The sequence below is a fragment of the Triticum urartu genome, chromosome 3 (assembly GCF_003073215.2).
Source record: "Triticum urartu cultivar G1812 chromosome 3, Tu2.1, whole genome shotgun sequence".
NCBI lineage: Eukaryota > Viridiplantae > Streptophyta > Magnoliopsida > Poales > Poaceae > Triticum > Triticum urartu.
This window is the reverse complement of record NC_053024.1, coordinates 70,891,113-70,898,772: the sequence shown is the minus strand read 5'-3', so window position 1 is coordinate 70,898,772 and position 7,660 is coordinate 70,891,113.

The following is a 7,660-nucleotide window of genomic DNA, read 5'->3' as shown; positions in this document are numbered from 1 at the left end:
TCCTACTTGATTAATATTGATGATATGGGTAGTACAAGAGTAGATCTACCACGAGGTCGGATAGGCTAAACCCTAGAAGCTAGCCTATGGTATGATTGTTGTTCTGTATGTTGTCCTACGGACTAAAACCCTCTGGTTTATATAGACACCGGAGAGGGTTAGTGTCGGTGTCAAAACTAGCGGATCTCGGGTAGTGGGTCCCGAACTGTGCGTCTAGGTCGGATGGTAACAAGAGGCAGGGAACACAATGTTTTACCCAGGTTCGGGCCCTCTTGATGGAGGTAAAGCCCTACGTCTTGCTAGATTAATATTGATGATATGGGTAGTACAAGAGTAGATCTACCACGAGATCAAGGAGGCTAAACCCTAAAAGCTAGCCTATGGTATGATTGTTGATGTGTATGTTGTATATCTATCGACTAGCCTAGCCTCGGTTTATATAATGCACCGGAGGCCTAGGATAACAAGAGTCCTAGCCGAATACGCCGGTGGGGAGAAGTCCTTGTCTTGATCACCAAGTCTTGTGGAATCTTCCTTGTATGCGGTAGTCGTCCAAACTGGCCCATGAGTATACGACCACGGGGGTCCTCGGCCCAATCTAATAGATCGGGAGACGACGTGGTGAGTACCCCCTAGTGCAGGACACCATCAGTAGCCCCCTGAACCGGTCTTCAAGTTAGGGACGCTCCTCGATTCTTCCGAACTGTTCTTCATCTCCACTTGCCGGTCTTGAAAACTAGTTCAAGAAATCTTCTTTATCTTCGATCTTAAGGATCGCCGAAATACATTCGACGAGTTTACACGTCCGGTATCCGAGGAGCCCCATTAAGTTACTGGCCTTTATCAATGCCTTGTTTATTTTTATGCCACACCTCGGGTTTGAAGTTGTTCCCGGGAGGCAGGGTCCTCTCGCCTCCCAGCTCCAACGCCGGACCGCTTCCCAGCTCTAGCGCCGGAATGCATCCGAGCTCCAACGCCGGACTATGTATCCGACCTCCAACGCCGAAATATATCTGAGCTCCAACGCCGGACTGTGTCCAGGCTCCAATGCCGGACTATATCTGAGGTGTCATATCACCTTGGTTCAAAAAAGTTGAAGGAGTTTAGCCGAGTTAATGCCGGAAATGCCCTATATGGAGCCAGCCACTAGCGCCCGAGCTTTATGCGGACTGCTTCTGAAGTGGTGCACCACCCCGACTATGGGCCGATTTTTTGTCAATATTTTTTATTGGTGCAATTTATTCTCTGCCGAGATATATAGCCAGTAGCCCTCAAGGTGTGTATCGGTCTAAAACCCGAGATGCACATGAAGGATGACATAAGACCGCTGATCCCAGTAGCCGCTGAGACTCAGGTTGATTTGCAAAATCAGCCTGAGGATCAAGTCCTAGCTCGGCAGAATACTTCGGGACACAAAAGCGGCATGCTCAGTCCTCAAGACTCAGGTTGGGTGCGGCCGACCAACCTGAGGATCGACATCTCCTCGGAAACTATATTGCACATAAAATTTTCTGCATTGGACAAGCAATGCAGTAGCCCCCGAGACACTGGTCGGGTGGCAACACCAGATCAGGGGATCGATGTGCCCCTTTAATATTTGTAAATAATAAGCCCGAAGCCCAGTAGCCCCCGAGCCTTAATGCGGGCACGGGTGGCCGAATTAAGGATCAATATCCATAGTAAAATCACAAATTATGTGTAATGACTCTATGTATCCAAGTACTTTACGTCATTAATGCTCGGATCCGCATTGTACAAAACTTTGTTGACCAACCATTGGCTTCCACCTCCTTGGCCAGTAGCCGAGGAGTGTTTGTCCTACTTTATAAAGCCTTTATGAGGGCAAAGATTTACGACAAACAAGGCAATCTGGCCACACGGTTTTATAAACAAAGGTACGCAGAGAGATATGTTATATTACTGTTTAACAGAAGAAATGTATTCCAAAGAAATAGTCCCGCTATCGGTTCCTTTCTTTGGGTTGTCATGCTATGCATGATCATGAAACCTCAGCTCAAATGTAAGAGCAAAATATTGAGGATTTAGTTTGGGAGGCCAGTTAATAGCCCCCGGTAGTGTTCGGCGACAGTCGAGGTCAAGCCGTAAACACTTCGGCCAATGTTATGAATGGCCCGTCATAGTCATCGGATCGCTGACCAGTTTACGCTTATTGTGACAGGCAGTTTTTGGCTTTCTCCACTAAGGTTCTTAACCATGTGAGCTGGAAGCACAATCGCAGTGGTTCTCCCCTTGCACGCCTAGCCGAACAAAACGGAACGTAGGAAGCAAGTGCAGGAGCCGGGCAACCCAACTATTGACTGAAGACACAATTCGAAACCGATGCATATATAGCAATATCTGAGAATGTTTTTGCCGAATCCCTAAAGGTGTCCGGCGTTGTACTGCGAGACTAATGCTGGAAAAGCACAAATAGTTTAAAAGTGCCAAAAAGCTTGGAAAACAAAGAAACGTCAGTAAAAACAGGACGTCCGAACAAGATCAAGTGTTCGGTGCCAATCCGAAAATTGGTCTTAGAAAAAAGAAGTGCTTCTGCCATCCTTTAACATGACACATCCTATCTCAAGACTTCAAGCGGGTCAGCCTACGGCTTCAACCTCCTATCCCGAGGGCGGAGTACTTCTCATTAGGCCAGTTTAGCAAACTAAACTCTAGCGGCTTTGAGAGAGAAATTAGGCTCCCCGGCTAGTGACCGCACACTTGCGTCGAAAAAAGGAGTGATAAATAATAATAATAGAACTTTGCAACGACTGAGAAGAAGAACACTTATTATAATACGGCTCAAATAAACTTAAGAGCCCGCAAGTGACTTGGGTAGAAGAATGATTGCATGTACCGAAGTACTTATATCATATCTATGTTCAACCGAACTACAAACGTGTCTTAACCGACCGTCGGCTTCTCCCTCTTCGGTTAAGGACCGAAAAGTGTTATGTACTCCATCGGTCGAGAATATCGACGGTGTTTCCAATAACCAGGCAATCAGGCCATAAGGCTGTAACAGACAAGGCGCGCTCAGGGAACTTATGCTATATTACTGCAAAGAGTAAGAAGCATCTTCGAAGAAAATAGTACCCCCATCGATACCTTTCTTCAGTGCTCATTGTTATTATGAGACTTGTGCAATAGATTTTTTGTACTCATGAGTTCCGTTGTGTGCCGACCACCATTGAATAACTATAAGAGCGCTAGCTTTCAGCTTCACCCAGTCTGAGGTCCGGCTCGGGTGACCCGATCGTGACAATCGCAGAGGTGCTCCCTTTACTCCCTAGCTGAACAATCGGGAACGTAGGGGTAAACACAGGAGCGAGGCAACCTAGCTTGCAAATCGCTTAAGTCAATGTGGTGCATATTGTGGCGTAATACACGAACAAGGAACGAAGCTGTACACGTATAATCATATGCAACAGGAAAAGCTTCATAAAGGAAGCCCCCAAGTAAACGGGGTATTTGAATTTATGCGTCATAAAAAAAGTTTGGACAAGGAAAATTTTTTAGAAGCAACTTTTTTCCAAAAAAGTATAATGCTTGGTCGAACCGAACGCAAGTTAGAAATTAAAGCTTTGAGCATGAAAGCGACTTAGCTGGTTAATGTGTTCGGTAGTGATGACGCGGTCCGAGCTTGATGCGGGGCAAGGTTCCATCCCTCAAGCCGGTCCCGAGTTGGCGGAGCGGAGAGCTTGACACACCGAAGTGGTGACATAGCACGATCAATGCAGACCTACAGAGAGACGCCGAAGTCCCCGGATCATTTTCCTGTGCACAGAAAATAGTGCAAACCGGAGATAATAGTAATAATGATAATTAAAAAATCATTGCATAATAAATAATTTATGCAAAGTGAGTAATAAAAGATATATGGCCCGGCGCCGAAGTCAAGTCGATGCAGGGCGTCAGCGTGATGCGGTAAAGGCGTGGCAAAGCCTGAATTCGTAGGTCGGTCCGAGCTCCGAGTGCGGCGTTCGCCGGACTATGTACGGAAACTGACCGAACCACCATGCGACTGTCGTCAATGCGGCCACCATTTGATAGACCTGTGTACATATGATGGACAAACCAGCAAAAAATACTGGGATTAAGAGCACCTGGTTTACTTGTTGTAACAATCTGAAGGAAGGTGATTCCCAAAATTGGGACTCGATCCACACACTCATTGCCTGATGGGCGATAAAATGACGGCATGGCAATGCTGGCAAAGGTTGGCTCGCCGAGGCAAAGCCCTCGGCCCAACTAACGTGACGGAGCTGGTCAGCTAGTGACGCAGAAGTGTCCGGAGTAGGTTGATGAAGAGATGGCCAAGCCCCCGGTCCAGCCGAGATGTCGAAGCCTCGATGTCAGCCGATGAGTCGAAGTAGGTCGGCGTGATGGAGACCAGCTTGAAGAAGCAATAGTGCGGCCCTGCCGATGGAGGTCGTGACGTGGTCGATGCCGGCTTGTTGAAGCGACCGTGCGGTGATGCCGGTATGCCCGCTCCGTGTAATCCATGGGGCGGCGATGTTGGTGATGATTTATCCTTCGCGATGCCGGACTCTTGTTCGCCTTGCCGAGATGATGATCCGAAGAAGTTGAGCTCGGCTCAACAAAGTGACGACGTGTCTAGCGCAGGTCGGCAGCCGTGGAGCAATATTGCTGGACTGGTTTGACACCAGCATGATGTTGAAGATCATGTTCAAAGGATCTTAAAGTTAGTGGGATGTGTTCGGGAACAAAACACAATACCCCATACAAAACTTCCTTCAAAAGGGATGTCCGAAATCCTGTTCAAAAAAAAGATGAACTCGGGTCGGATTCGTTTTAGCGCAGAAAATAGATCCGAAAAGTGATGCACTAATCGGAAGGTTCCCGGAGTTTAGACGCTCGGATCGAGCCAAAATTTTGAGAGGTGGTAGATATAGGAATTCCGCAGCCGATCAACGGTTGGATCTTCCAAAGGACGTCCGAGCTAGAAGCTGGACACCATGCCCTAAACTCACCCAAATCCCCGTCCAGATTTGACAGGGCTCCGGTATATCGTGGATTGCCAGAGATTCCTTCATCGGAACTCGACGAAATTTTCCAGGGTTGTTGTAGACTCAATTCCGCACAATTCCACCAAAGCAATCGTCAAAGCGATACTCGAGGAGGTGGTGGTGGCAGATACGAGTTCGCTGTCCACAAAAACAGCACGGTCACTTGAGGGCAATGTTGACGTTGAGCCCCCGAGCTCCATAGATGATTCCTCCGTGATCTTGATAGAGATCGGAGTTGATGTTTGATGAAGGCCCTCTTCTGGACATGGTGATCCGAACACGGGGCGCAATTCTTGGTCGAACCAAGGTGACCAGTCGAGCTAGTGACGAAGATGCCGAAGTCGCAGTTGATCTGCAGGCTAGCCATCGATCCTTTTGTCGATCACACAGCGGAACTCTCAATGAAAGCACCAATGTTGGTGTCAAAACTGGCGGATCTTGGGTAGTGGGTCCCGAACTGTGCGTCTAGGCCGGATGGTAACAGGAGGTAGGGAACACGATGTTTTACCCAGGTTCGGGCCCTCTTGATGGAGGTAAAACCCTACGTCCTGCTTGATTAATATTGATGATATGGGTAGTACAAGAGTAGATCTACCACGAGATCAAGGAGGCTAAACCCTAAAAGCTAGCCTATGGTATGATTGTTGATGTGTATGTTGTATATCTATCGACTAGCCTGGCCTCAGTTTATATAATGCATCAGAGGCCTAGGATAACAAGAGTCCTAGCCGAATATGCCGGTGGGGAGAAGTCCTTGTCTTGATCGCCAAGTCTTGTGGAATCTTCCTTGTATGCGGTAGCCGTCCGAACTGGCCCATGAGTATACGACCACGGGGGTCCTCGGCCCAATCTAATAGATCGGGAGACGACGTGGTGAGTACCCCCTAGTCCAAGACACCGTCAGTTAGGGTTACACAAAGTCGGTTACAATGGTAGGAGATCTATATATCCGTATCGCCAAGCTTGCCTTCCATGCCAAGGAAAGTCCCTTCCGGGCATGGGACGAAGTCTTCAATCTTGTATCTTCATAGTCCAGGAGTCCGGCTGAAGGAATAGTCCGGCCATCCGGAAAACCCCTAATCCAGGACTCCCTCAACCCCCGTTCCCAAGACGCCGACAGTAGCCCCGGGGCCCACACTAGTAGGGAAAACCTTATACACAGAACATTAGCAGTAGTGCAGGCTAAAAACGCATGCTGGTGCTAATTAGCAGCAGCACGGTGTTTCAAACCGTGCTACAGATACAGTTATAGCAGTAGTGTGCCCGAGTACAAAAGCACTACTACTAAAATTCCCACGGCTTAGCCGATATGTTGCACATAGTAGTAGCGATCTTCGCCAAACTGCACTACCGCTATTTGCTTTGTAGCAGCGCGTTTACGCTGAGAGGCACTACTGCTAAAATCAATAAAATTAAATGGAAAGCAAATAGAAAAGTAAATGAAAATGAAAGAAATACAAAAAGGTGAAAGCAAAAAAAATAAAATGTAAAGAAAGATAAATGAAAAAGTGGAAAAAGAGAATGGTATTGTAGTAGCGCGTACCCAAGAACGCACTGTAGCTATGTTAGCAGTAGCACACTTCCCGGAATGCGCTACTGCTACTTCTGACTAAACCGCTCGATTCGTTCTTGCCAACGGCCACTTCCCCCAAATCGCAACTCCTCCATTGTCGTCGCCGCCGTCGCCCATCGACCGCTGCGCGCTCTCCCGTCGCTCTCCCGCCTCAATGCTGCCCCCGACCCCGACCTCGATGCCACCGTCCGCCGCACGCCCAAGCCCCGACCCCGACCTCGATGCCGCCTGCCCCTCCCTCGTCGCAGTCATCGTAAGGCTCTGCCTCTCCTCTCCCCTACCCTCCTCTCTCTGTCTGTTAGGGCAATTTATATATGTGTTGATGATGTGTTGATCTTCATATGAACCCTAGGTGTTCATATGAGCCCTAGATTTGTTTAGGGCAGTAGGCATTTTTAGCATTTAGGAAAAATGATTAGCAAGTTTTCTAGGAAATTAGCTAGGGCAATTTTTTATGAAAATGCCTACACAGTAATTTCATTTGCATGTTGTTGTTATATGATATATGTCATTGATGTTCATTTGCATATTCGATTATTGAAGTGGTTCGATTGTGCCCAAGTGGCTTTGTTGTTTCCAGGAAATGAAGCCGAGTGGCCTATGTTTTGCCAGAATATTGATTCCTTTCCGTTCCGCTAAATTTCAGGTTCACGATTTGTCCACTTTTTAGCAAAAGCCATGCCGAATTTTTCCGTGAATTTTGGCATGACTTGTGCTACAAACTAGGACATATCGAGTGCCCGGGATTTGTCGCACCGGGAAGGAGTCAGTGTTCCTACAAAGCATAGGCCTTTTTTATGTCATTATTCATTTTATTAGTTATAGAATTAATTGACTAGATTTAATCATAAGAACTACTTGAATTAATAGAACTAGTTGAACATGTCACATTTGTTGTTATTTTTTAGTTAAAGAAGTTTTCCCAGATCGATGTCGACGATGCCTATCCCGCATCCTCGTCGTCGAGTCGGCGGAGGACACCTGCATCACCAGATGGGCCATGTCTTGGACTGGGCTCCGTCGGGGTGGTACTGGGAGGCGCTACCTACCGGGGGCGCAC